The 27,770-nt window shown below is 44.0% G+C and overlaps 1 long non-coding RNA gene across 1 annotated transcript; it reads right to left on the bottom strand.

Annotated features, from left to right (window-relative positions):
- Nucleotides 1-6,996: 6,996 nt before the first annotated feature.
- LOC122325219 lies at nt 6,997-7,612 on the bottom strand. The gene is made up of 3 exons (XR_006247267.1): nt 7,506-7,612; nt 7,240-7,389; nt 6,997-7,110 (listed from the first exon to the last, which is right to left on the bottom strand). It is a non-coding gene; the product is annotated as an uncharacterized LOC122325219 (long non-coding RNA).
- Nucleotides 7,613-27,770: the final 20,158 nt, after the last annotated feature.

Genomic DNA, 27,770 nt, shown 5'->3' with positions numbered 1-27,770 from the left:
TTGTTAAGTTTAATTTCTTTGTTTAATATAAGTGAGATTGTATTTATTGTTTTTATAAAAATAGAAAAATGAAACAATGAACTATAAACTAAGCATTTGTTTTAATCGAGAGAAAAGACCTTCAATGCAAGTAGGTTTTATTAGTCTTATTAATTTTGTTAATAAAAGTTTGTTGCTTAATATAGACCTATGCGGATTTGCCATTGTACTGTTTTATTGTATCGCCTTTTTTACTAATAATAAATGAACCACAAACTAAGCATTTGTTTGAAGTAAGGGGAAAGTCCAAAAACCTTATATTTGTTACAACGTGAACGTGGATAAGTTCTGTTAAATATAATTACTACTTTTTATTTTAGTATTTGCTGATGTTGTGCGTGTCCAACATGCACCAACAAACGATTTCCTAAATCAATTTAAAGGAACAGTTCACCCAAAAATGAAAACTACAGCATATTTTACTCACCCTGACACCATCCTAGGTGTTTATGACTTTCTTCTTTCAAGCGAACAGACTTTTTTTAAACAGTTATCCTGGCTCTTCCAAACATGGTAATGCTTTGATAGTGACCATTATTTTGAAGCTCCATAAATTGGTTATATCCCCAAGTACTGCGGCGTAAAATCACATGTCCTCTAAAGCAGATCAATGGGTTTTCAAATTCTAACCTAAATACCCGACTTCCTGAAAACTTCCTGTGCTTAATTCAGGAGGGGCGATTTTGAGGAGCAGTCTCTGGAGGAGCATGGATAATCTGAAACCTTATCTGGGCTAGACGGGACCAGCGGGAATTTAGGATGGCTGGACGGGACTATTTTAGATGCTTGTTTTCTATTTATACAGTATTGTTAATGCAGTCTCCTTGAGTCTAGCCCAGGTGCCTTTATTAGATAAATTTAGTGTTAGGCAACACAGATCTTTCTACAGGGAATCGGTAAGAGACGAGATAAGAATCGATAAGTTTTGTTACAATTTAAAAGGAAACAAAGAGAACAGTCGAGTAGGGAAACTAAATCAAACGTAACGACGCCGCTAATCTGTCTGCAATAGATTTACAGTTTATAGAGAACAAACATCAATAATAAAAATCTGGATCCCATCAGCCAAGCAGGTAATATGCCGGGAAGCCAAGAGATTGTTCAGTCTGACTAGACGAAACGAGTTTGATGAAGGAACCGAACCTACCCACAATGTCAGGTGGGCACCCATATCCGCTGCATCAATCACTCGTCTGCTTGAACTATAAATGAATAACAAAACACCCTACAACGCGAACAAGCTTAAAACAGCCTGATGATACAATGCCTTACACGCAATAGACAACATCAGCCAAATGCCAGCAGGAGAATTATTTAGGCCTTCCAGTTTATACAAAAGTGCACTATGAGCTCTAGCATGCAGCAAACAATCCAGCCAATGTTATCCTACATCCTTGGATGACGCAGAGTCACTCCCTGCCCAATGATAGAACAATCGATGAGCAATCAGTTGACCAGATGCAAGCAGAAAAAGCTCCATTATGACCTACCTCTATGACCTATGACCTGAACTGGGTATTTTGGATAAAATAATTGCAAAGGAGGATAGTCAGGGTAATAAGTATACTGAGGGAACGGGCTTCCAGGGTCCTTTAGAGGGTTAGGCTTCCCTGTTTCTTGGGCAACTGCTGAGGTGTTGGTAAGGGCAGCAGTTGGTTTCTCTGTGGGTTTTGGTTAGCCATCATAAGGGTAGCCAGGATAGCCATAAGGCCAAGGCAGCTGAGGGTATTTGGGACGTTGAGGCTTTCCATCTGGTCCTTGGTCATCTGGTCCAGTGTCAGAGCCAGAAGACGGAACTAAGTTTGGGTCACCATAAGAGTAGACAGGATAGCCATAGGGCCAAGGCATCTGGGGGTATTTGGGACTTTGAGGCTTGCTATCTGGTGCTTGGCCATCTGGTCCAGTGTCTGAGCCTGAGGATGGAACAAGGTTTGGGTCACCATAAGGTGAGCCAGGATAGCTATAGGGCCAAGGCATCTGGGGTATTTAGGACGTTGATGCTGGCCATCTGTTACCTATGAAACTATGGTAGTTTTATCAGGTTTGTCTGTTTGCATAGCTATAAAATAAACTCTTCCAGGATAAAGATAACTGGGAAAAGGCCAAAACACTTGCGGATACGCTCCATAACAAGAAGATGGGGATTTCATTGTTGCAGAATCAGAAGCTGCAGGTGCTGCTGGTCTTTGCGTGTTAGGAAAAGAGGGAGGCAGCAGAACACGCAGATATTAGGTCCCAGGAAAGTTTCATTTGAAGTGGTGGAGGGCATAGGATAAGAAATGACTGCAGTGTTTCCTGCCACAGTATCTGCATCACATAATGCCCTCCTGAAAGAAATCATGAACACAAGTTGGTCTACATTACTCTGTGGTCATGCAAAACAGAACAGAGAAAGCAATACCTGTTGCACAACACCACATCCATCATAGGGAGTAGCATAGACAAGAACTCTGTTAGTGAGTGTGGTGTGACCTTCGGAGACATGGCATCCCAGGCTCCTTTAGAGGAACTGAGTAGTCGCCCTTTGACAAACATGTTCTTCTGCAGACCTGAAATTTATAATTGTTGTACATTCAACAATTCAAACAATTAAATATTTATATACATTGATGTTACAGCAAGCACAAATGACATACCTGAAACTGCAGCATCGTCACTGAAATGGTTGATATTAGAGAAGTTCTTGGTCTGACACAATTTGTGCTGAAACATCTTCGCCACCGTCATCGTTCGTTTTTGCCGTTTCAGAAAATGGCAACAAACTTCTACAGTGTACTAAAGTAATGCATGTGAAAACGCAAAGAGATCACTCAAACAGAAAAATCTAATACATAAATGAAAAAAACTAAAGTCGACACAGAGAAAAAAAATGCAATTTAGTAAAAACTGAACAAATAGACAAATGCATAGAAAAACAAAATTTTTCACCTTTCAACACTGAACCTAACCCTATTTATACTGTATATTTTACATTAAACAGACAAAAAAACAAAATCAGAAAATAAAGTATCTTGTATCTGACAGTGCAGGTCATTGGTGATGAGACTCATATACATCTCAGGTCCACAGGCCTCAGATTCCTCTTCATTAGACTCACTGATGAGGGGCTGATGTGGTAACTATAACACAAAAACAATGTTATAGTATAGTTGAACGTATTGTGTTTTTTCTTATTAGCAAGCAATCTGAGGAGAAAAGTATAGCGAGAATAACCCAATGCAGTACTATTCTTGGACACTTGTGTGACTGGATCTAGCTCTCCATCTCCACCTGCATGCAGGCCATGGGACGGGCCAAGGCCAGAGCAACACGGGCCTCCTGCTCCTGCAGCCGCTAGAACTCTGAATCCAGATCTTGTTTGATGTATTATCAGCGAACTTTATACCATGAGTGACAATGGTGCATCAAAGCTGATCTCTGTCCTGCTTTCCTCTGCATCACTGCAGCTGTCATTCAAAGGATAGATTAAGCCCCATTCTGAAGTTTATAATGAAAGTGCAGTGGAAAAAAAAAAATCAATTTAAATGTAATTGTTTAAATTCACAATTATCAGTTGTTGGTCTTTTTATTTCAATGCTTTTAAAGAAAAACAGACCGTCATACAGCAGGAATGAATTAGTAAACCATTACATTTAACTAAAATAAAGTGAGAAACGTTACATTTTTGCGTTTGTAAAACCAGTGATGCACTTCACAGAAAGCTGTGCATTAGACTGGTTAGTATTCTACAAAAACAGCCTGTGCACAAATGTCTTCAATGTTCACTTCTTGTAAACTAGGATGATGTTTTATGGCATCTCCACAGATAAAAGGTACATGCTGTGGAAAAATGTAAATATACACTGGGTAGTATAGCATGACATTTGTAATAGAATAACCAATTTCCCAATCACTTACCAAGGGAAAAAAAAAAAAAAAAAAAAAACACAATGCTAATTTTTTGATCAAGTTTATTTAGAAAAATTGAAGACAGGACAAAAATAAAAACGCAGAAGCCAGCATGTTCATGAACAGGAATCACTTTAGATTACCATTAAATCAGGAGGCAAATCTTTGAAAGCCACGTGCAGCACATTACCAGCCTAATTCAACGCATCTTGCCACAAGGCTTTCCATCTGGTCCTTGGCCACCTGGTCCAGTGTCAGAGCCTGAGGACGGAACAAGGTTTGGGTCACCAAAAGGGTAGCCAGGATAGCCATAGGGCCAAGGCAGCTGGGGGTATTTGGGACGTTGACGCTTTCCATCTGGTCCAGTGTCAGAGCCTGAGGACGGAACAAGGTTTGGGTCACCAAAAGGGTAGCCAGGATAGCCATAGGGCCAAGGCAGCTGGGGGTATTTGGGACGTTGAGGCTTGACTTGTCCCGGCACTTGGACTCCCGGCACTTGGACTCCCGGCACTTGGACTCCCGGCACTTGGACTCCCGGCACTTGGACTCCCGGCACTTGGACTCCCGGCACTTGGACTCCCGGCACTTGGACTCCCGGCACTTGGACTCCCGGCACTTGGACTCCCGGCACTTGGACTCCCGGCACTTGGACTCCCGGCACTTGGACTCCCGGCACTTGGACTCCCGGCACTTGGACTCCCGGCACTTGGACTCCCGGCACTTGGACTCCCGGCACTTGACTCTCCCGGCACTGACTCCGGGACTCCCGGCACTGGACTGCACTTGACTCCCGGCACTTGGACTCCCGGCACTTGACTCCGGCACTTGGACTCCGGCACTTGGACTCCCGGCACTTGGACCCGGCACTTGACTCCCGGCACTTGACTCCCGGCACTTGGACTCCGGCACTTGACTCCCGGCACTTGACTCCCGGCACTTGACTCCCGGCACTTGGACTTGACCCGGCACTTGGACTCCCGGCACTTGGACTCCCGGCACTTGGACTCCCGGCACTTGGACTCCCGGCACTTGGACTCCCGGCACTTGGACTCCCGCACTCCCGGCACTTGGACTCCCGGCACTTGACTCCCGGCACTTGGACTGACTGGACTCCCGGCACTTGACTCCCGCACTTGGACTCCGGCACTTGGACTCGGCACTTGGACTCCCGGCACTTGACTCTCGGCACTTGGACTCCCGCACTTTGACTCCCGGCACTTGGACTCCCGGCACTTTGACTCCCGGCACTTGACTCCGGCACTTGGACTCCCGGCACTTGACTCCCGGCACTTGGACTCCCGCACTTGGACTCCCGGCACTTGGACTCTCGGCACTTGGACTCCCGGCACTTGACTTCTCGGCACTGACTCCCGGACTTGACTCCGGCACTTGACTCCCGGCACTTGACTCCCGGCACTTGGACTCCCGGCACTTGACTCCCGGACCTCCGCACTTGGACTCCCGCACTTGGACTCCCGGCACTTGGACTCCGGCACTTGGACTCCCGGCACTCTCGGCACTGGACTCCCGGCACTTGACTCCCGGCACTTGACTCCCGGCACTTGGGCACCCCGGCACTTGACTCCCGGCACTTGGACTCCCGGCACTTGGACCCCGGACTCCGGCACTTGGACTCCCGGCACTTGGACTCCCGGCACTTGGACTCTCCGGCACTTGGACTCCGGCACACTTGGACTCGGCACTTGACTCCCGCACTGGACTCCCGGCACTTGGACTCCCGGCACTTGACTCCCGGCACTTGGACCGCACCGGCACTTGACTCCCGGCACTTGGACTCCCGGCACTTGACTCCCGGCACTTGGACTCCGGCACTTGGACTCCCGGCACTTGACTCCCGGCACTTGGACTCCCGGCACTTGGACTCCGGCACTTGGACTCCCGGCACTTGACTCCGGCACTTGGACTCCCGGCACTGACTCCCGGACTCATGACCGGCACTTGACTCCCGGCACTTGGACTCCCGGCACTTGACTCCCGGCACTTGGACTCCGGCACTTGGACTCCCGGCACTTGGACTCCCGGCACTTGGACTCCCGGCACTTGGACTCCCGGCACTTGGACTCCCGGCACTTGGACTCCCGGCACTTGGCCACCCGGCACTTGGCCACCCGGCACTTGGCCACCCGGCACTTGGCCACCCGGCACTTGGCCACCCGGCACTTGGCCACCCGGCACTTGGCCACCCGGCACTTGGCCACCCGGCACTTGGCCACCCGGCACTTGGCCACCCGGCACTTGGCCACCCGGCACAGCGTCAGAGCCCGAGGATGGGACAAGGTTTGGGTCACCAAAAGGGTATCCAGAGCAGCCATAGGCCAAGGCAGCTGGGGAATTTGGGACGTTGAGGCTTTCCATCTGGTCCTTGGCCACCTGGCGCAGCGTCAGAGCCCGAGGATGGGACAAGGTTTGGGTCACCAAAAGGGTATCCAGGATAGCCATAGGGCCAAGGCAGCTGGGGGAATTTGGGACGTTGAGGCTTTCCATCTGGTCCTTGGCCACCTGGCGCAGCGTCAGAGCCCGAGGATGGGACAAGGTTTGGGTCACAAAAGGGTATCCAGGATAGCCATAGCAGAGCCAAGGCAGCTGGGGGGGAATTTGGGACGTTGAGGCTTTCCATCTGGTCCTTGGCCACCTGGCGCAGCGTCAGAGCCCGAGGATGGGACAAGGTTTGGGTCACCAAAAGGGTATCCAGGATAGCCATAGGGCCAAGGCAGCTGGGGGTATTTGGGACGTTGAGGCTTTCCATCTGGTACTTGAGAAACTACGGTAGTTGTAACAGGTGTGTCTGTTTGCATAGACATAGAATAAACCCTTCCAGGATAAAGATAACTGGAAAAGGCCAAAACCCTTGCAAATACTCTTGATAACCAGGAGATGGGGGTTTCAGTGTTGCAGTTGCAGTGGTGGAGGGCATAGGACAAGATATTACTGCAGTGTTTCCCTGCCACAGTATCTGCATCACATAATGCCCTCCCTGAAAGTAATCATTAATACAAGTTAGTCAACAGTACTCTGTGGTCATGCAAACAGAATAGAGAAAGCAATACCTTTGCGCAACACCACATCCATCATAGGGAGTAGCATAGACAAGACCTCTGTTAGTGAGTGTGGTGTGACCACAGTCAGGTGGCAGATGAGTGAGGGGAACAGGCACCCCATTGCCTGTCAAAAGGTATAAAGACCATTAGAAACGAAGCTTTTGGACTGTAGCTATTGTGACAAATTGGTACTAAAAGACTAGTTGATTTGGGATAAAATTTAGAAAGCAAGGATAAGGAATTCACAGGTTACCTTGACAAAGTTCAACGTTTGCCACGCCTGGACCACCAAGTTGTAAACTCATGAGATTGTCACCACACCTTAACTTCGGAGACATGGCATCCCAGGCTGCTTTAGAGGAACTGAGTAGTTGCCCTTTCATGAACATTTTGTTCCACAGGCCTTAAAAAAAAAAATATATATATATATATATATATTATTTTTTTTTTATTAGTATTAAAAAAAAAAAAAAAAAAAAAACCCATACACTGATATTACAGCAAGCACTAATAACATACCCAAGACTCCAGCATCACCACGCCCACGTCCATCGTTTGTTTTTTCCGTTCCAGAAAACTGAGACAAACTTCTACAGTGTACTAAAGTAATACACGTTAAAATACTCAATAAATACAACCTTCCCCGCATTTTCCAAGACGCCATCACAGCACACGCTTGTGAAGCAAGTGATGCGTTTCTTAAATACAGTGCGGTACCTGCCACTTTAAGCACTCACACGTTCAATGAATTAAAGCCTAATTTAAAGGTAAATCACATGTTCCGTTTAATTGACCGTTTTCAGTCGCCATGACGTGCAATGCTGCTCTCACACTACACACGTGTTTTCACGAAAATGCATAGCAAAGAAAACAGACACACCGACAGAGAAGACAGATCACGTTGCTTTTGATACTAAACAAGGTGACAGCTTTTAAATTGTGTCATTTTAAAATAAATTCAAACTAGCGTTTTATGTTTTTTAAAGCGTCGTGACAGATCACTATATTGCCTCTTGGGTTCACGTGTTTGAGCTGATCGTCTTTTTATGTTTACATAAAGCATGAAACGAAAATGAATGAACATCACACCATATTAAGTTCACCGAAGTTAATGTAATATTCTGTCTGATTTGTGGTTAAGTATAGAAGGGATACAGCGGTGGTTACTAATCAGAAACGTGATTTTTATTTTATTTATTTATTTTTTAAAGCCCAATGCGTCGTAGTTTCATTACTTCAGTGTCACAGCCATGGTATATTTGCAGTAAAGGGCCAGTCACAGTTCAATGAGTGAGAAGATTACATAAGCGAACCAAATTGAGCTGCATTGAAAACAGATGAGCGCACGAGTGCATAAACATATCAGGGCGAAGTTCACGGGATTTTGTCCACAGAATAATAAGTGCACACGTTTTGACAGATTATTTTATTTTTTTAACAACAAACATTTAACTTAACATTTACCAATACTTATTGACCGCAGCTCTAGATGTCGGGCGAAATCGGTCAGCAACGTAAAATACACGTTCTGATTGGTCAGATGGCATGTCAATCAAGCTTTTTGCTAATGGTCAATTATTATTCGATATTGATTGGCTGGTCTACGGTTTCCTAGGCTGTGTTTGAAATTGCACGCTTTCTCACCTTTTACTGCCCAGTAATTACTGTGTTTTTGTTTTTTTTTTGTTTTGTTTTGTTTTACAATTAGCGTGTGATCCAAGTCTACAATAGCCTAAGCCACAAAATCTTTCAGAGTAGTAAATACAAGTGTCCTCACAAGACAAACACTGAACATTCGCAGGTAGCAAAGACTTCCGGCCCTAACTTGGCATGAAGCCGGCAGTTTGCTTTCAGTCAGCACTGACAAAAGGCATGTGAACCAAACATGGCCTGGTTTTTAGAGAAATATCGACGTATCCTGCATTAAGGCAGTTATTTTTTCATTTACAATGTCTTGTTACATGTACTAACTGTAATAAAAACTGAGTTACATGCAGTAATTTTAAACCACACCATAATACTAACTCTATAGTAAGTTCTTGTTAAATAATATTACTCTGTTTTAAATAAAAAATTACACTGTATAAATATCTGTACTTATTATTGAATTGCACATGGCTCTGCAAAAAAAACAACTGCTTAGACTGGTTTTCTCCTGGAGCAATATTGAAACCGGTAGGAGCTCATTAATAAACTGATCTGCATCAATTTACAATCTTTGTTTAGATGTTAAGATGTTAAGATCTTAAGAAGAACCAGCTGTCCTCAGCCATCCTGGTGAACTTCTATCGCTGTACAATAGAGAGCATCCTAACAAACTGTGTCACAGTCTGGTATGGGAGCTGCTCTGTTGCTGAGCGTAAGGCACTGCAGCGGGTGGTGAAAACTGCCCAGCGCATCACCGGAACTCCACTTCCATCCATTGAGGACATCCAGAAGAAACACTGTTTGCGTCGAGCACGCAGTATTCTTAAGGACTCCTCTCACCCTGCCCACAAACTGTTTTCCCTCCTGCCATCTGGCAGGCGATTCAGATTCCCCCGGACTAGAACAAGTAGACTGAGGAACAGCTTTTTACCAGAGCTGTCTCACTACTGAATTTCTACCCCCACTGATGTCTGCCCCACCCACCCCATTAAAACAAAAATACAAAAATGCACTGTTAACATTCATTGCACTCCACTGTATATATCTTTTGTAAATGTATGTACATATCCACTGTACATACTCTTGTAAAATTGTCTATACATATCCTGTATATCCTGCTCTTTTCTTTCTTATGTACATAACGATCTGTAAATTGTTTACACATAATCACTGTAAATTCCCCTTCTCATCTGTAATTTAATTTGTACATATTTATCTTTGTAATTTATATTTATATTTGTACCTATATCCTGCACTTGCTGCTTATTGCACTCCTGGTTAGACCTAAACTGCATTTCGTTACCTTGTACTTGTACATGTGTAATGACAATAAAGTTGAATCTAATCTAATCTAATCTAATGTTACAAAATATCTGTCAATAGGTTCTGTAAAATCCAATATTCGCGTTAGCTGTTGATACAAAAGCTATTTTCAAACCATGTTTACTTGCTGTATGTTTCAATGGCTATGACACAAAAACCACCTGACTTCTGCAGCCACAGAAAAGAAATCGACTCAACCATCAAAAAATAGCTATATCTGGCCCCGGATAGGGATGGCGTCATGAGAGAGAGGATGAAGACAAACTGTCAGGAGAGTACAACAGGTTAATGGACTTGTGACTTGATTGGATGTTGAAGAGTTGTGTGCACACTGCTGCTTGTTCATAAACTGAGTCAGATGTTCAAGCACATTGCCACTTGTTTGTGGACTGAATCAGATTCAGAAAAGTTGTGTGCACAGTGCCTTTTGTTCATGGACGAAACATAGATGTTTTCAAGGTGGCCCAAAGCGGCTAGATGAAGGTTTTGTTGAGGCTGACACGTGGAACGAATTTATTCAGTCCTACATAGAACCAGATTAGGGCCAGCTGTAGTCATACATTTTGCTGAGATATAGCAATGCCACGACCCACTCATGTAACGTAATTTATTCCTGTATTTGGGGGCGAGTGAAAGTGGGTTCTGTGGCCCATCACTGGGCCAAACCAGTTTTGCTATGTGGGTTTAATTCAGCCAAGCTGTCATGGTAGTTATTTTATACATAAAAGTGCCAACCATTCTTTCATGAAGGCTTGTATAAAAGTGTAATTTAAAATGCAATTTAGTAAAAACTGAACAAGTAGACAAATGCATAGAAAAACAAAATTTTTCACTTTTCAACACTGAACCTAACCCTATTGTTAGAGTTGTGTATTGACATTATGCAACTTTGACCCTTCGGAGGCAAAAGGAGGCAAAGGCTTGCCCGGCCCCCGCCTCAGGCGGACTGAGACCCGTGTGGAGGCAAAGGGAGGCAAAAGAGAGAAACCTGCTTTTCTCCCGCTTGCAAACGACAGCACAATCCTTGCAAGCTAAAAATCCAAAAACTTGTCTTGTGTTTTATTTTGCCTTGGGTTGATCCTTCCTCGTAAAGAGCCGTTTGAGTGAAATAGTCTCAACACCTATTTATATTGTATATTTTACATTAAACAGACGAAAATAAACGAAATCAGAAAATAAAGTATCTTGTATCTGACAGTGCAGGTCATTGGTGATGAGACTCCTATACATCTCAGGTCCACAGGCCTCAGATTTCTCTTCATTAGACTCACTGATGTGGGGCTGATGTGGTAACTATAACACAAAAACAATGCTATAGTATATTTGAACGTTTTTTCTTATTCGCAAGCAATCTGAGGAGAAAAGTACAGCGAGGATAACCCAACACAGCACTATTCTTGGACACTTGTGTGACTGGATCTATCTCTCCATCTCCACCTGCATGGAGGCCATGGGACGGGCCAAGGCCAGAGCTACACGTGCCTCCTCCTCCTCCTGCAGCCGCTAGAACTCTGAATCCAGATCTTGTTTAATGTATTATCAGAGGACTTTATACCATGAGTGACAATGGGGCATCAAAGCTGATCTCTGAGGATAGATTAAGCCCCATTCTGAAGTTTATAGTGAAAGTGCAGTGGAAAAAGATGAATCAACTTAAATGTAATTTTTTAAATTCACAATTATCAGTTAGTTGTTGGTCTTATTAGTAAACCATTACATTTAACTAAAATAAAGTGAGAAGTGTTACATTTTTGCATTTGTAAAAACCAGTGATGCACTTCTCACAGAAAGCGGTGCATTAGACTGGTTAGTATTCTACAAAAACAGCCTGTGCACAAATGTCTTCAATGTTCACTTCTGTAAACTAGGATGATGGTTTTGTGGCATCTCCACAGATAAGGGTACACGCTGTGTAAAAGTGTAACTATACACTGGGTAGTATAGCATGACTTGTGATACAATAACTGGTTTACCATATAAAAAACCTACGCTACGCGTACGCTACGCTAGGACTCATTAGTGCTAAAATTAGTACTAGAACAGACATTTGTCATGTAAACCTGCTTTTCATTCTATATACGCATTCACTTTTTCTTCACCAAAAAAAGGAAAACACAGAATGATACATTTTTTGATCAAGTTTATTTAGCAATTGAAGACAGGACAAAAAACGCAGAATGTTCATGAACAGGAATCACTTTAGATTACCATTAAATCAGGAGGCAAATCTTTGAAAGCCACGTACAGCACATTACCAGTCTAATTCCCAGCGCGTCTAGCCACAATCCTCAGCTTCATGGGAAAGAGTTGGGTCCAAAAGTCCACAAATTGAAGTGCAAAGGGGTATTTTTCATACAGTACAGAGCTGGGAGGTACATATTGCTGGGGTGGCACATCAGGCTGGTTGGCAGAGGGCCAGCATTCAGCAGCTGCAGTTGTAGTACAGGGTTGAGGAGTAGTGGTTACAGGCTGTGCAGTGGGAGGAGACTGAACTGGGTATTTTGGATAAGAGCCTTGCAAAGGAGGATTTCCATCTGGTCCTTGGCCACCTGGTCCAGTGTCAGAGCCTGAGGACGGAACAAGGTTTGGGTCACCAAAAGGGTAGCCAGGATAGCCATAGGGCCAAGGCAGCTGGGGGTATTTGGGACGTTGAGGCTTTCCATCTGGTCCAGTGTCAGAGCCTGAGGACGGAACAAGGTTTGGGTCACCAAAAGGGTAGCCAGGATAGCCATAGGGCCAAGGCAGCTGGGGGTATTTGGGACGTTGAGGCTTTCCATCTGGTCCAGTGTCAGAGCCTGAGGACGGAACAAGGTTTGGGTCACCAAAAGGGTAGCCAGGATAGCCATAGGGCCAAGGCAGCTGGGGGTATTTGGGACGTTGAGGCTTGACTTGTCCCGGCACTTGGACTCCCGGCACTTGACTCGCACTTCGGCACTTGACTCCCGGCACTTGGACTCCCGCCTTGACTCTGCACTTGGACTTGACTCCCGGCACTTGCACTTGACTCCCGCACGGACTCTTGACCGGCACTTGGACTCCCGGCACTTGGACTCCCGGCACTTGGACTCCCGGCACTTGGACTCCCGGGCTGCACTGGACTCCCGGCACTTGACTCCCGGCACTTGGACTCCCGGCACTTGGACTCCCGGCACTTGGACTCCGGCACTTGGACTCCCGGCACTTGGACTCCCGGCACTTGGACTCCCGGCACTTGACTCTCGGACTTCTCCGGCACTTGACTCCCGGCACTTGGACTCCGGCACTTGGACTGATTCCCCGCACTTGGACTCCCGGCACTTGGACTCCCGGCACTTGGACTCCCGGCACACTGACTCCCCGGCACTGGAACTCCCGGACTTGACCGGCACTTGGACTCCCGGCACAGCCGTCAGAGCCCGAGGATGGGACAAGGTTTGGGTCACCAAAGGGTATCCAGGATAGCCATAGGGCCAAGGCAGCTGGGGAATTTGGGACGTTGAGGCTTTCCATCTGGTGACTCCCGGCCTTGGCCACCTGGCGCACAGCACGCCAGAGCCCGAGGATGGGACAAGGTTTGGGTCACCGCAAAAGGGTATCCAGGATAGCCATAGGGGCCAAGGCAGCTGGGGTATTTGGGACGTTGAGGCTTTTCCATCTGGTCCTTGGCCACCTGGCGCAGCAGCGCCAGAGCCCGAGGATGGGACAAGGTTTGGGTCACCAAAAGGGTATCCAGGATAGCCATGGGGCCAAGGCAGCTGGGGGGTATTTGGGACGTTGAGGCTTTCCATCTGGTACTTGAGAAACTACGGTAGTTGTAACAGGTGTGTCTGTTTGCATAGACATAGAATAAACCCTTCCAGGATAAAGATAACTGGAAAAGGCCAAAACCCTTGCAAATACTCTTGATAACCAGGAGATGGGGGTTTCAGTGTTGCAGTGGTGGAGGGCATAGGACAAGATATTACTGCAGTGTTTCCCTGCCACAGTATCTGCATCACATAATGCCCTCCCTGAAAGTAATCATTAATACAAGTTAGTCAACAGTACTCTGTGGTCATGCAAAACAGAATAGAGAAAGCAATACCTTTGCGCAACACCACATCCATCATAGGGAGTAGCATAGACAAGACCTCTGTTAGTGAGTGTGGTGTGACCACAGTCAGGTGGCAGATGAGTGAGGGGAACAGGCACCCCATTGCCTGTCAAAAGGTATAAAGACCATTAGAAACGAAGCTTTTGGACTGTAGCTATTGTGACAAATTGGTACTAAAAGACTAGTTGATTTGGGATAAAATTTAGAAAGCAAGGGGATAAGGAATTCACAGGTTACCTTGACAAAGTTCAACGTTTGCCACGCCTGGACCACCAAGTTGTAAACTCATGAGATCGCCACCACACCTTAACTTCGAGACATGGCATCCCAGGCTGCTTTAGAGGAACTGAGTAGTTGCCCTTTCATGAACATTTTGTTCCACAGGCCTTAAAAAAAAATAATATATATATATATATTTTTTTTTTATTAGTATTTAAAAAAAAAAAAAAAAAAAAAAAAAAACCCATACACTGATATTACAGCAAGCACTAATAACATACCCAAGACTCCAGCATCACCACGCTCCACGCCCATCGCTTGTTTTTTCCGCTCCAGAAAACTGAGACAAACTTCTACAGTGTACTAAAGTAATACACGTTAAAATACTCAATAAAAACAACAACCTTCCCCGCATTTTCCAAGACGCCATCACAGCACACGCTTGTGAAGCAAGTGATGCGTTTCTTAAATACAGTGCGGTACCTGCCACTTTAAGCACTCACACGTTCAATGAATTAAAGCCTAATTTAAAGGTAAATCACATGTTCCGCTTAATTGACCGCTTTCAGTCGCCATGACGTGCAATGCTGCTCTCACACTACACACGTGTTTTCACGAAAATGCATAGCAAAGAAAACAGACACACCGACAGAGAAGACAGATCACGTTGCTTTTGATACTAAAAACAAGGTGACAGCTTTTAAATTGTGTCATTTAAAATAAATTCAAACTAGCGTTTTATGTTTTTTAAAGCGTCGTGACAGATCACTATATTGCCTCTTGGGTTCACGTGTTTGAGCTGATCGTCTTTTTTTATGTTTACATAAAGCATGAAACGAAATGAATGAACATCACACCATATTAAGTTCACGAAGTTAATGTAATATTCTGTCTGATTTGTGGTTAAGTATAGAAGGGATACAGCGGTGGTTACTAATCAGAAACGTGATTTTTATTTTATTTATTTATTTTTTTTAAAGCCCAATGCGTCGTAGTTTCATTACTTCAGTGTCACAGCCATGGTATATTTGCAGTAAAGGGCCAGTCACAGTTCAATGAGTGAGAAGATTACATAAGTTTAACCAAATTGAGCTGCATTGAAAACAGATGAGCGCACGAGTGCATAAACATATCAGGCGAAGTTCACGGATTTTGTCCACAGAATAATAAGTGCACACGTTTTGACAGATTATTTTATTTTTTAACAACAAACATTTAACTTAACATTTACCAATACTTATTGACCGCAGCTCTAGATGTCGGGCGTAAATCGGTCAGCAACGTAAAATACACGTTCTGATTGGTCAGATGGCATGTCAATCAAGCTTTTGCTAATGGTCAATTATTATTCGATATTGATTGGCTGGTCTACGGTTTCCTAGGCTGTGTTTGAAATTGCACGCTTTCTCACCTTTTACTGCCCAGTAATTACTGTGTTTTTGTTTTTTTTTTGTTTTGTTTTGTTTTACAATTAGCGTGTGATCCAAGTCTACAATAGCCTAAGCCACAAAATCTTTCAGAGTAGTAAATACAAGTGTCCTCACAAGACAAACACTGAACATTCGTGAGGTAGCAAAGACTTCCGCCCTAACTTGGCATGAAGCCGGCAGTTTGCTTTCAGTCAGCACTGACAAAAGGCATGTGAACCAAACATGGCCTGGTTTTTAGAGAAATATCGACGTATCCTGCATTAAGGCAGTTATTTTTTCATTTACAATGTCTTGTTACATGTACTAACTGTAATAAAAACTGAGTTACATGCAGTAATTTTAAACCACACCATAATACTAACTCTATAGTAAGTTCTTGTTAAATAATATTACTCTGTTTTAAATAAAAAATTACACTGTATAAATATCTGTACTTATTATTGAATTGCACATGGCTCTGCAAAAAAACAACTGCTTAGACTGGTTTTCTCCTGGAGCAATATTGAAACCGGTAGGAGCTCATTAATAAACTGATCTGCATCAATTTACAATCTTTGTTTAGATGTTAAGATGTTAAGATCTTAAGAAGAACCAGCTGTCCTCAGCCATCCTGGTGAACTTCTATCGCTGTACAATAGAGAGCATCCTAACAAACTGTGTCACAGTCTGGTATGGGAGCTGCTCTGTTGCTGAGCCGTAAGGCACTGCAGCGGGTGGTGAAAACTGCCCAGCGCATCACCGAACTCCACTTCCATCCATTGAGGACATCCAGAAGAAACACTGTTTATGCGTCGAGCACGCAGTATTCTTAAGGACTCCTCTCACCCTGCCCACAAACTGTTTTCTCCTCCTGCCATCTGGCAGGCGATTCAGATTCCCCCGACTAGAACAAGTAGACTGAGGAACAGCTTTTTACCAGAGCTGTCTCACTACTGAATTCTACCCCACTGATGTCTGCCCCACCCACCCCATTAAAACAAAAATACAAAAATGCACTGTTAACATTCATTGCACTCCACTGTATATATCTTTGTAAATGTATGTACATATCCACTGTACATACTCTTGTAAAATTGTCTATACATATCCTGTATATCCTGCTCTTTCTTTCTTATGTACATAACGATCTGTAAATTGTTTACACATAATCACTGTAAATTCCCCTTCTCATCTGTAATTTAATTTGTACATATTTATCTTTGTAATTTATATTTATATTTGTACCTATATCCTGCACTTGCTGCTTATTGCACTCCTGGTTAGACCTAAACTGCATTTCGTTACCTTGTACTTGTACATGTGTAATGACAATAAAGTTGAATCTAATCTAATCTAATCTAATGTTACAAAAATATCTGTCAATAGGTTCTGTAAAATCCAATATTCGCGTTAGCTGTTGATACAAAAGCTATTTTCAAACCATGTTTACTTGCTGTATGTTTCAATGGCTATGACACAAAACCACCTGACTTCTGCAGCCACAGAAAAGAAATCGACTCAACCATCAAAAATAGCTATATCTGGCCCCGGATAGGGATGGCGTCATGAGAGAGAGGATGAAGACAAACTGTCAGGAGAGTACAACAGGTTAATGGACTTGTGACTTGATTGGATGTTGAAGAGTTGTGTGCACACTGCTGCTTGTTCATAAACTGAGTCAGATGTTCAAGCACATTGCCACTTGTTTGTGGACTGAATCAGATTCAGAAAAGTTGTGTGCACAGTGCCTTTTGTTCATGGACGAAACATAGATGTTTTCAAGGTGGCCCAAAGCGGCTAGATGAAGGTTTTGTTGAGGCTGACACGTGGAACGAATTTATTCAGTCCTACATAGAACCAGATTAGGGCCAGCTGTAGTCATACATTTTGCTGAGATATAGCAATGCCATGACCCACTCATGTAACGTAATTTATTCCTGTATTTGGGGCGAGTGAAAGTGGGTTCTGTGGCCCATCACTGGGCCAAACCAGTTTTGCTATGTGGGTTTAATTCAGCCAAGCTGTCATGGTAGTTATTTTATACATAAAAGTGCCAACCATTCTTTTCATGAAGGCTTGTATAAAAGTGTAATTTAAAAATGCAATTTAGTAAAAACTGAACAAGTAGACAAATGCATAGAAAAACAAAATTTTTCACTTTTCAACACTGAACCTAACCCTATTGTTAGAGTTGTGTATTGACATTATGCAACTTTGACCTTCGGAGGCAAAAGGAGGCAAAGGCTTGCCCGGCCCCGCCAGGCGGACTGAGACCCGTGTGGAGGCAAAGGAGGCAAAAAGAGAGAAACCTGCTTTTCTCCCCGCTTGCAAACGACAGCACATCCTTCTTGCAAGCTAAAAATCCAAAAACTTGTCTTGTGTTTTATTTTGCCTTGGGTTGATCTTCTTCCTCGTAAAGAGCCGCTTGAGTGAAATAGTCTCAACACCTATTTATATTGTATATTTTACATTAAACAGACGAAATAAACGAAATCAGAAAATAAAGTATCTTGTATCTGACAGTGCAGGTCATTGGTGATGAGACTCTATACATCTCAGGTCCACAGGCCTCAGATTTCTCTTCATTAGACTCACTGATGTGGGGCTGATGTGGTAACTATAACACAAAAACAATGCTATAGTATATTTGAACGTTTTTTCTTATTCGCAAGCAATCTGAGGAGAAAAGTACAGCGAGGATAACCCAACACAGCACTATTCTTGGACACTTGTGTGACTGGATCTATCTCTCCATCTCCACCTGCATGGAGGCCATGGGACGGCCAAGGCCAGAGCTACACGTGCTCTCCTCCTCCTCCTGCAGCCGCTAGAACTCTGAATCCAGATCTTGTTTAATGTATTATCAGAGGACTTTATACCATGAGTGACAATGGGGCATCAAAGCTGATCTCTGAGGATAGATTAAGCCCCATTCTGAAGTTTATAGTGAAAGTGCAGTGGAAAAAGATGAATCAACTTAAATGTAATTTTTTAAATTCACAATTATCAGTTAGTTGTTGGTCTTATTAGTAAACCATTACATTTAACTAAAATAAAGTGAGAAGTGTTACATTTTTGCATTTGTAAAAACCAGTGATGCACTTTCACAGAAAGCGTGCATTAGACTGGTTAGTATTCTACAAAAAAAACAGCCTGTGCACAAATGTCTTCAATGTTCACTTCTGTAAACTAGGATGATGGTTTTGTGGCATCTCCACAGATAAGGGTACACGCTGTGTAAAAGTGTAACTATACACTGGGTAGTATAGCATGACTTGTGATACAATAACTGGTTACCATATAAAAACCTACGCTTTACGCCAGCACTACGCTACGACTCATTAGTGCTAAAACTAGTACTAGAACAGACATTTGTCATGTAAACCTGCTTTTCATTTTAATTATACGCATTCACTTTTTCTTCACCAAAAAAGGAAAACACAGAATGATACATTTTTGATCAAGTTTATTTAGCAATTGAAGACAGGACAAAAACGAGAATGTTCATGAACAGGAATCACTTTAGATTACCATTAAATCAGGAGGCAAATCTTTTTGAAAGCCAACGCACAGCACATTACCAGTCTAATTCAACGATCTAGCCACAATCCTCAGCTTCATGGGAAAGAGTTGGGGTCCAAAAAGTCCACAAATTGAAGTGCAAAGGGGTATTTTTCATACAGTACAGAGCTGGGAGGTAAGATATTGCTGGGGTGGCACATCAGGCTGGTTGGCAGAGGGCCAGCATCCAGCAGCTGCAGTTGTAGTACAGGGTTGAGGAGTAGTGGTTACAGGCTGTGCAGTGGGAGGAGACTGAACTGGGTATTTTGGATAAGAGCCTTGCAAAGGAGGATTTCCATCTGGTCCTTGGCCACCTGGTCCAGTGTCAGAGCCTGAGGACGGAACAAGGTTTGGGTCACCAAAAGGGTAGCCAGATAGCCATAGGCCAAGGCAGCTGGGGGTATTTGGGACGTTGAGGCTTTCCATCTGGTCCAGTGTGCCAGAGCCTGAGGACGGAACAAGGTTTGGGTCACCAAAAGGGTAGCCAGGATAGCCATAGGCCAAGGCAGCTGGGGGTATTTGGGACGTTGAGGCTTTCCATCTGGTCCAGTGTCAGAGCCTGAGGACGGAACAAGGTTTGGGTCACCAAAAGGGTAGCCAGGATAGGCATAGGGGCCAAGGCAGCTGGGGTCTTTGGGACGTTGAGGCTTGACAAGGTTTGTCCCGGCACTTGGACTCCGGCACTGACTCCGTATTTGACTCCCGACTCGGCACTCTGACTCCCACTTGGACTCCCGGCACTTGACTCCGGCACTTGGACCTCGGCACTTGACTCTCGGCACTTGACTGCCTTGGCACTTGACCCGCACTTGACTCCCGGCACTTGACTCCGGCACTTGGACCTCGCACTTGACTCCCGGCACTTGACTCCCGGCACTTGGACTCCCGGCACTTGGACTCCGGCACTTGACTCCCGGCACTTGGACTCCGGCACTTGACTCTCTCGGCACTTGACTCCCGGCACTTGACTCCCGGCACTTGGACTCCCGGCACTTGGACTCCCGGCACTTGACTCCCGGCACTGGACTCCCGGCACTTGACTCCGGCACTTGACTCCGGCACTTGGACTCCCTGCACTGACTCCGGACCCCGGCACTTGGACTCCCGGCACTTGACTCCCGGCACTTGACTCTCGCACTTGACTCCCGGCACTTGACTCCCGGCACTTGACTCCCGGCACTTGGACTCCCGCACTTGACTCCCGGCCGGCACTTGGACTCCCGGCACTTGACTCCCGGCACTTGGACTCTCGGCACTTGGACTCCGGCACTTGGACTCCCGGCACTTGGACTCCCGGCACTTGACTCCGGCACTGACTCCTCGGCACTTGGACTCCGGCACTGGCACTTGACTCGGCCGGCACTTGACTCCCGGCACTTGGACTCCGGCACTTGACTCCCGGGCACTTGACTCCCGGCACTTGGACTCGGCACTTGGACTCGGCACTTGGACTCCCGCACTTGACTCCACCGGCACCTGCACGGACTGGACTCCCGGCACTTGGACTCCCGGCACTTGGACTCCCGGCACTGGACTCCCGGCACCCGGCACTTGGACTCCCGGCACTTGGACTCCCGGCACTTGGACTCCCGGCACTTTGACTCCCCGCACTGACTCCCGGCACTGGACTCCCCCGCACTTGGACTCCCGGCACTTGACTCCCGCACTTGGACTCCCGCACTTGACTCCCGCACTTGGATTCCCGCGCACTTGACTCCGCGGCACTTGACTCCACTGGACCCCGGCACTTGACTCCGGCACTTGGACTCCGGCACTTGACTCCCGCACTCCCGCACTTGACTCGGCACTTGACTCCCGGCACTTGACTCCCGCACTTGACTCACTCCCGGACCGGCACTGGACTCCCGGCACTTGGACTCCCGGCACTTGACTCGGCACTTGACTCCGGGCACTTGGACTCCCGGCACTTGACTCCCGGCACTTGGACTCCGCACTTGGACTCCCGGCACTTGGACTCCCGGCACTTGGACTCCACGGCACTTGACTTCTGCACTGGACTCCCGGCACCCTGACTCCCCGCACTTGGACTCCGGCACTTGACTCCCGGCACTTGGACTCCCGGCACTTGGACTCCCGGCACTTGGACTCCCGGCACTTGACTCCCGGCACTTGGACTCCCGGCACTTGGATTCCACTTGGACGGACCGGCACTTGGACTCCCGGCACTTGGACTCCGGCACTTGGACTCCCGGCACTTGGACTCCGGCACTTGACTCCCGGCACTGGACTCCGGCACTTGGCCACCCGGCACTTGGACTCCGGCACTTGGCCTACCCGCACTTGGCCACCCGGCACTTGGCCACCGGGCACTTGGCCACCCGGCACTTGGCCACCCGCACTTGGCCACCTCGCACTCCTGGCCACTCGGCACTTGGCCACCCGGCACCTGGCCACCCGGCACAGCGCCAGAGCCCGAGGATGGGACAAGGTTTGGGCCACCAAAAGCGGTATCCAGGATAGCCATAGGGGCCAAGGCAGCTGGGAATTTGGGGACGTTGAGGCTTTCCATCTGGTCCACGTTTTATCTGGCGAAAGGCCAGAGCCCGAGATGGGACATGGTTTGGGTCACCAAAAGGGCATCCAGGATAGCCATAGGGGCCAAGGCAGGCCAGGGAATTTTGGGGACGTTGAGGTTTCCATCTGGTCCTTGGCCACCTGGCGAGCTGAGCCAGGAGCTCCGAGGATGGGACATGGCTTGGGCCTCAAAAGGTATCCAGGATAGCCATAGGCCAAGGCAGCTGGGGGAATTTGGGACGCTGAGGGTTTCCATCTGTCCTGGCCACCTGGCGAGCCAGAGCCCGAGGATGGACAAGGTTTGGGTCACCAGCGGTATCCAGGATAGCCATAGCGCTGGGCAGCTGTGTATTTGGGGGACGTTGAGGCTTTCCATCTGGTGCACTCTGAGAAACTACGTGTAGTTGTAACAGGTGTCTGTTTGCATAGACATAGAATAAACTCCTTCCAGGATAAAGATAACTGAAAAAAAAGGCCAAAACCTCAAATACTTTGATAACCAGAGATGGGGGTTTCAGTGTTGCAGTTGCAGTGTAGGAGGGGCATAGGACAAGATATTACTGCAGTGTTTCCTGCTGGTATCTGCATCACATAATGCCCTCCTGAAAGTAATCATCATTAATATGTTAGTCAACAGTACTCAGGTCATGCAAAACAGTATCAGAGAGCACACTTTTGCAACACCACATCCATCATAGGGAGTAGCACAGACAAGACCTCTGTTAGTGAGTGTGGTGCACTTGCCAGTCAGGTGGCAGGATGAGTGAGGAACAGGCACCCATTGCCTGGTCAAAAGGTATAAAAGATCTCATTAGAACGAAGCTTTTTGACTGTAGCTATTGTGACAAATTGGTACTAAAAGACTAGTTGATTTGGGAAGCAAAATTTAGAAAAGCAAGGATAAGGAATTCACAGGTTACCTTGACAAAAATTCAACGTTTGCCACGTCTGACCACCAAGTTGTAAACCCGCGAGATCGCCATCACACCTAACTTCGAGACATGGCATCCCAGGTTGCTTTAGAGAACTGTTAGTTGCTCCTTTTCATGAACATTTTGTTCCACAGGTCTGAATAAAAATAATATATATATATATATATATTTTTTTATTAGTGTCAAAAAAAAAACCCATACATCAGATATTACAGCAAGCACTAATAATATACCCAAGACTCCAGCATCACCACGTCCATCGCTCTTGTTTTTTCCGTTCCAGAAAACTATGACAAACTTCTACAGTGTACTAGCAATACACGCTAAAATACTCAATAAATACAACCTTCCCGCATTTCAAGACGCCATCACAGCACACGCTTGTAGCAAGTGATGCGCGTTTTTAAATACAGTGTGCGGTATCTGCCACTTTAAGCACCTTCACACGCTCAATGAATTAAAGTCTAATTTAAAGGTAAATCACATAAACTCAACACTGATCATATGTTTCAGTCGCCATGACGCAATGCTGTTCTCACACTACACACGTGAGCTACTCTAAAAATGTATAGAAAGAAAATAGATACACCGAAGAGAAGATACAGATCACGTTGTTTGATAATAAACAAGGTGACAGCTTTGAAAATTGTGTCGTTTTAAATAAATTCTTGCCAGCGTTTTATGGCTCTTCAAATGCCGACAGATCACTATATTGTCTCTTGGTTCACTTGTTTGAGCTGATCGTCTTTTTTATGTTTACATAAAGCATGAAACGAAAATGAATGAAAGATCACACCATATTAAATTCCACTGAAGCTAATGTAGTATTCTGTCTGATTTGTGGTTAAGTATAGAAGGGACATAAGGTTACTAATCAGAAATGTGTGATTTTTATTTTATTTTTTTAAAAGCCCATTGCGTCGTAGTTTCATTACTTCCAGTGTCACAGCCATGGTATATTTGCAGCAAAGGGCCAGTCACAGTTCAATGAGTGAGAAGATTACATAAGCGCGAACCAAATTGAGCTGCATTGAAAATAGATGACGACGAGCGCATAAACATATCAGCGAAGTTCACGGATTTGTCCACAGAATAATAAGTGCACACGTTTTGACAGATTATTTTATTTTAACAAATAAACATTTAATCAACATTTACCAATACTTGGCTGACCGCGGTTTTAGATGTCGGGGCGAACCGGTCAGCAACGAAAATACGCGTTCTGATTGGTCAGGATGGCATGTCAATCAAGCTTTTTGCTCGATGGTCAAATCATTATGCGAGAGTTTGATTGGCTGGTTCACGCTCTCAGGCTGTGTTTAAAATTCTCGCCTTCTCATCTTTTTATCGCTCCCTTTCACCTTACAATTAGCGGTGATCCAAGTCTACAATAGGCTTCAAGCTACAAAATCTTTCAGAGTAGTAAATACAAGTGTCCCCACAAAGACAAACACTTCATAAACATCCGCAGGCAGCAAGACCTCCGGCCCTAACTTGGCATGAAGTCGCAGTTTGCTTTCAAACAGCACTGACAAAAGGCACAGAACCAAACAAGGCCTGGTTAGGGGTGAGATGGTCCATGGCAAACTATGAAATGGGCAAGAGCAGTTTATTATTTGGCCCAGATGTGTGTACAGCAAATGTGGGCCACATGTGTGTGGCTAGTCTTATCCTTTGATAGTAAGGTGATAATATTTTCATACATATTTTTATTTCCCCCCATTCATATTTCTTCAATATGTGTTTATTGCTCTCAAATAAGGTTTAATTGAATATAACTATCTGACTATAAAACACTATTAACTTAACGTATCAAATTTACATCACATTTACATATAATCATTTCAGTGCCTTTATCCAAAGTACTTACAATAGAGGACAACAAAAGTAAGCAAACAAAAAGAACAATATGTAATAAAGCACACATACTCTAACATTATAGTGCTTGTGTAAAAATGCCAAAAGCACTTTTTGTAATAAGAATAAAGTTTTAATTGTTTGTTTCATTTCATTCTCTGATAATATTCACTAATCAGGTCAGACTAGAAAACGGCTCCAGAAAGCACGCCCTAAAGCGCAATGTTTATGGTTTGTAGTTTTTTACCTGTCAGATTTGAGCATGCGACTCGGGTCTTGTACCTTTGTATTTTTGTTCAGATTTAAAAAAATCTTCAGCTGAAAGTGTATAAACTTGTGATTTAGCTGGTTGGTTTGGTTAATGGGTTAGAACGCTTTTAATGAAGATTTAAAAAAATAACAACAAAATCTACCTCGACTACTCACTTTTTGAGGTTTAACTTAATTTGACTTAATTTTAATTTTTAATTTTAATTTTTATACTTAATTCGACAGTTGTTTTTGGGATTTTAGAAGTATGAGTTAACATTTTTGGAAGTGAAATTGTTAAAGATACGATGTGTATTCCCAGTTGTTATACTGAAATGTAGTCCACTGTGCAAATGTTACTGGATTAAATTTGTGATGACATCAAACATCTTCGTTTATATTATCCGTTTATTTATTTCAGGTTAAGTGCAAGAGATGTGCGATATAATCCATTTTTGATCGTGGATCTAGAAATGTCTTCCTTTTAGAGAAATATCGATTTATTCCACATTAAGGCAGTTATTCATTTACAATGTCTTGTTACATGTACTAACTGTAATAAAACTGAGTTACATTCAGTAATTTTAAAAACCACACTACAATACTAAATCCATAGTAAGTTCTTATAAATAATATTACTCTGTTTTAAATAAAATTGGAGCACCTGTAAACCATGTTTATTTGCTGTATGTTTCTTAAATGGCTATGACTAAAATCACTTGACTTCTGCAGCCACAGAAAAGAAATCGACTCACCATCAAAAATAGCTATATCTATCCTCGGATAGATGGCGTCATGAGAGAGAGGATGAAGACAAACTGTCAGAGAGTACAACAGGTTAATGGACTTGTGACTTGATTGATGTGTTGAAGAGTTGTGTGCACACTGGCTGTTTGTTCATAAACTGAGTCAGATGTTCAAGCACATTGCCACTTGTTTGTGGACTGAAAATTAAAAGTACTTAATTTTTTCGGAATCTGATTATCCGATTATGGAGTCTTTTAACCATCATCTAACACAGAGAGTGTGTACACAAACACTCACGCATGCACACAGACATTTTTCGTTAGCATCTTAAATCGCTTTGAACTCAAAACTTACAATTCTGTGATGAACATTTAATTTAGGTATGCAACTCAATCAAATACAAATCCTATAATGAGAGAAAACTAACTATGTGATGAAATATTTAAAAACATAGCTGTGTAAAGATGATTTACACCAAGTGTGTGCGCTTTCTGTTCTGACTTCAGATATGCCTAAACGCTTATACGGTCTCCTTACTATGTTTGATATTACTGGCTGACAACTCCCTCAAGAGCTCTCAAATATCCATGGATACTATCAACACGGCGCTGGGTAAATACTCTTCAGTGCACTGTTGTGGAACAATCCACAGTCTTAAAATAGTCTAAACATTCTCACCTCGGTTTGATCATCATTCAGAAGAGCAAATGAAAGAGGAATGAAATGCATCCCATTTTACATATTTCTACTCGAGGAGTTGACGAGTAGTTGCAGGTAAAATATAATCCAGATCGACGGAATGGTGAACACATGCTCCCAGAATATGGAAAATCAAAAGAGGACGCTTCAGCAAGGTGAGCGTATCAGTTTATCGTGTTTTTCATGGGAATTCCTCTTAGAGTGAAACAACTTCTTTATTCTTGTGATCTAGAAGTCATCAATGTAATATGATCGAGAGTTTAACGATATTCTGATTTTAGGCACCTAACTAAAATGGTTATACTGTGCAATACAACGTATCATGTGTCAGAAAATACTATAGCATGCGCAAGAATTGCATCTATAGTATAGTTGTTTTTTCTCACTTTGTCAGACGCTGATTGACCTACGACGGATTCAGAGTAGTCGGAACACTCTTAAAATTACATTGATCATGTAAGAAGCATGTATGATATTTTGCAGATATTAAAGTCTTTTTACATTGTGAAAATGTGGACTTTTCTTTCTTTTCTTACACAAATCACTTAAAAAATCAAAATATAATTCATAAGGTTTTTTAGATGATTGTGTATAATTATAATAAAACCTGTCAAATCATAGAATTAAACATCAATACTATTGGGAGTTGTACACAACAAGAAAACAGGATTTGATTTTGTGTGTGTGGTTTTTGTTGTTTTCTGTACTGTCCAGCAGATGGAGCAGGAGTTTCCAGACATTGATCCTCACCAGATCTCTGTCGTGCCTTCCCCAGGATTTTAAGATACAAAATGAGTCCCAGAAAGGATACAGTCCACAGGTAGCCATTTATTCGATCACTGTTGCAAAATTCCAAGATTTAATAAATAACTTGTTTTACTTAGCCCCAACAGCTACTGACTCCTCCGATATGCTGTCAGTTCTGTGTTCGAGAGCTACCGCTTCTGATCCAGTTTATGTAGAAACACGAGAGGTTCGCTCTTTGAGAAATGATGCAGTCGGCACTTAACTCTTACTGTTTCAGCACTCCTGAGCTTTATTATTGGCTAATTTGACTTAGACTTCTGTCAGAGAATCCACAGAGAGCTGTTTGAGATTGTGGTCTGAGGAAAAGCGCTCTTTAGCCATGAAACGCTTTGATACAAAGCTTAATGGACCTGCGCTCCGACTAGATGCACCCTATTACTGACGCATTTAAGAACTACAATATAAAGCACAAGAAAGAGGAAATACAGGTTTGTGTTGTACAATAAACTTATGGCATCACTTAAAAAAATGCATTGAATTGACAGTGACAGTAAGATGGTAAACTAAATTTATAAAGTCCTAAAAGATTTTAAAATGTTGTCTCAAGGCTACTGAAAAATTTAAGCCATATCACAAAATATATATATATATATATATATATATATATATATATATATATATATATATATATATATATATATCTTACATACTGGCATATGGACTACTGTGCTGTTATTTCTGGCTTAGTTTCCAGACAGCAGCAAAAGAGAGATGCAGAGATATGGTG

The sequence above is a fragment of the Puntigrus tetrazona genome, chromosome 2 (assembly GCF_018831695.1).
Source record: "Puntigrus tetrazona isolate hp1 chromosome 2, ASM1883169v1, whole genome shotgun sequence".
NCBI classification, from domain to species: Eukaryota; Metazoa; Chordata; class Actinopteri; order Cypriniformes; family Cyprinidae; genus Puntigrus; species Puntigrus tetrazona.
Note: the sequence above shows the minus strand (reverse complement) of the source record. Positions and strands in the feature narration are given on the sequence as shown.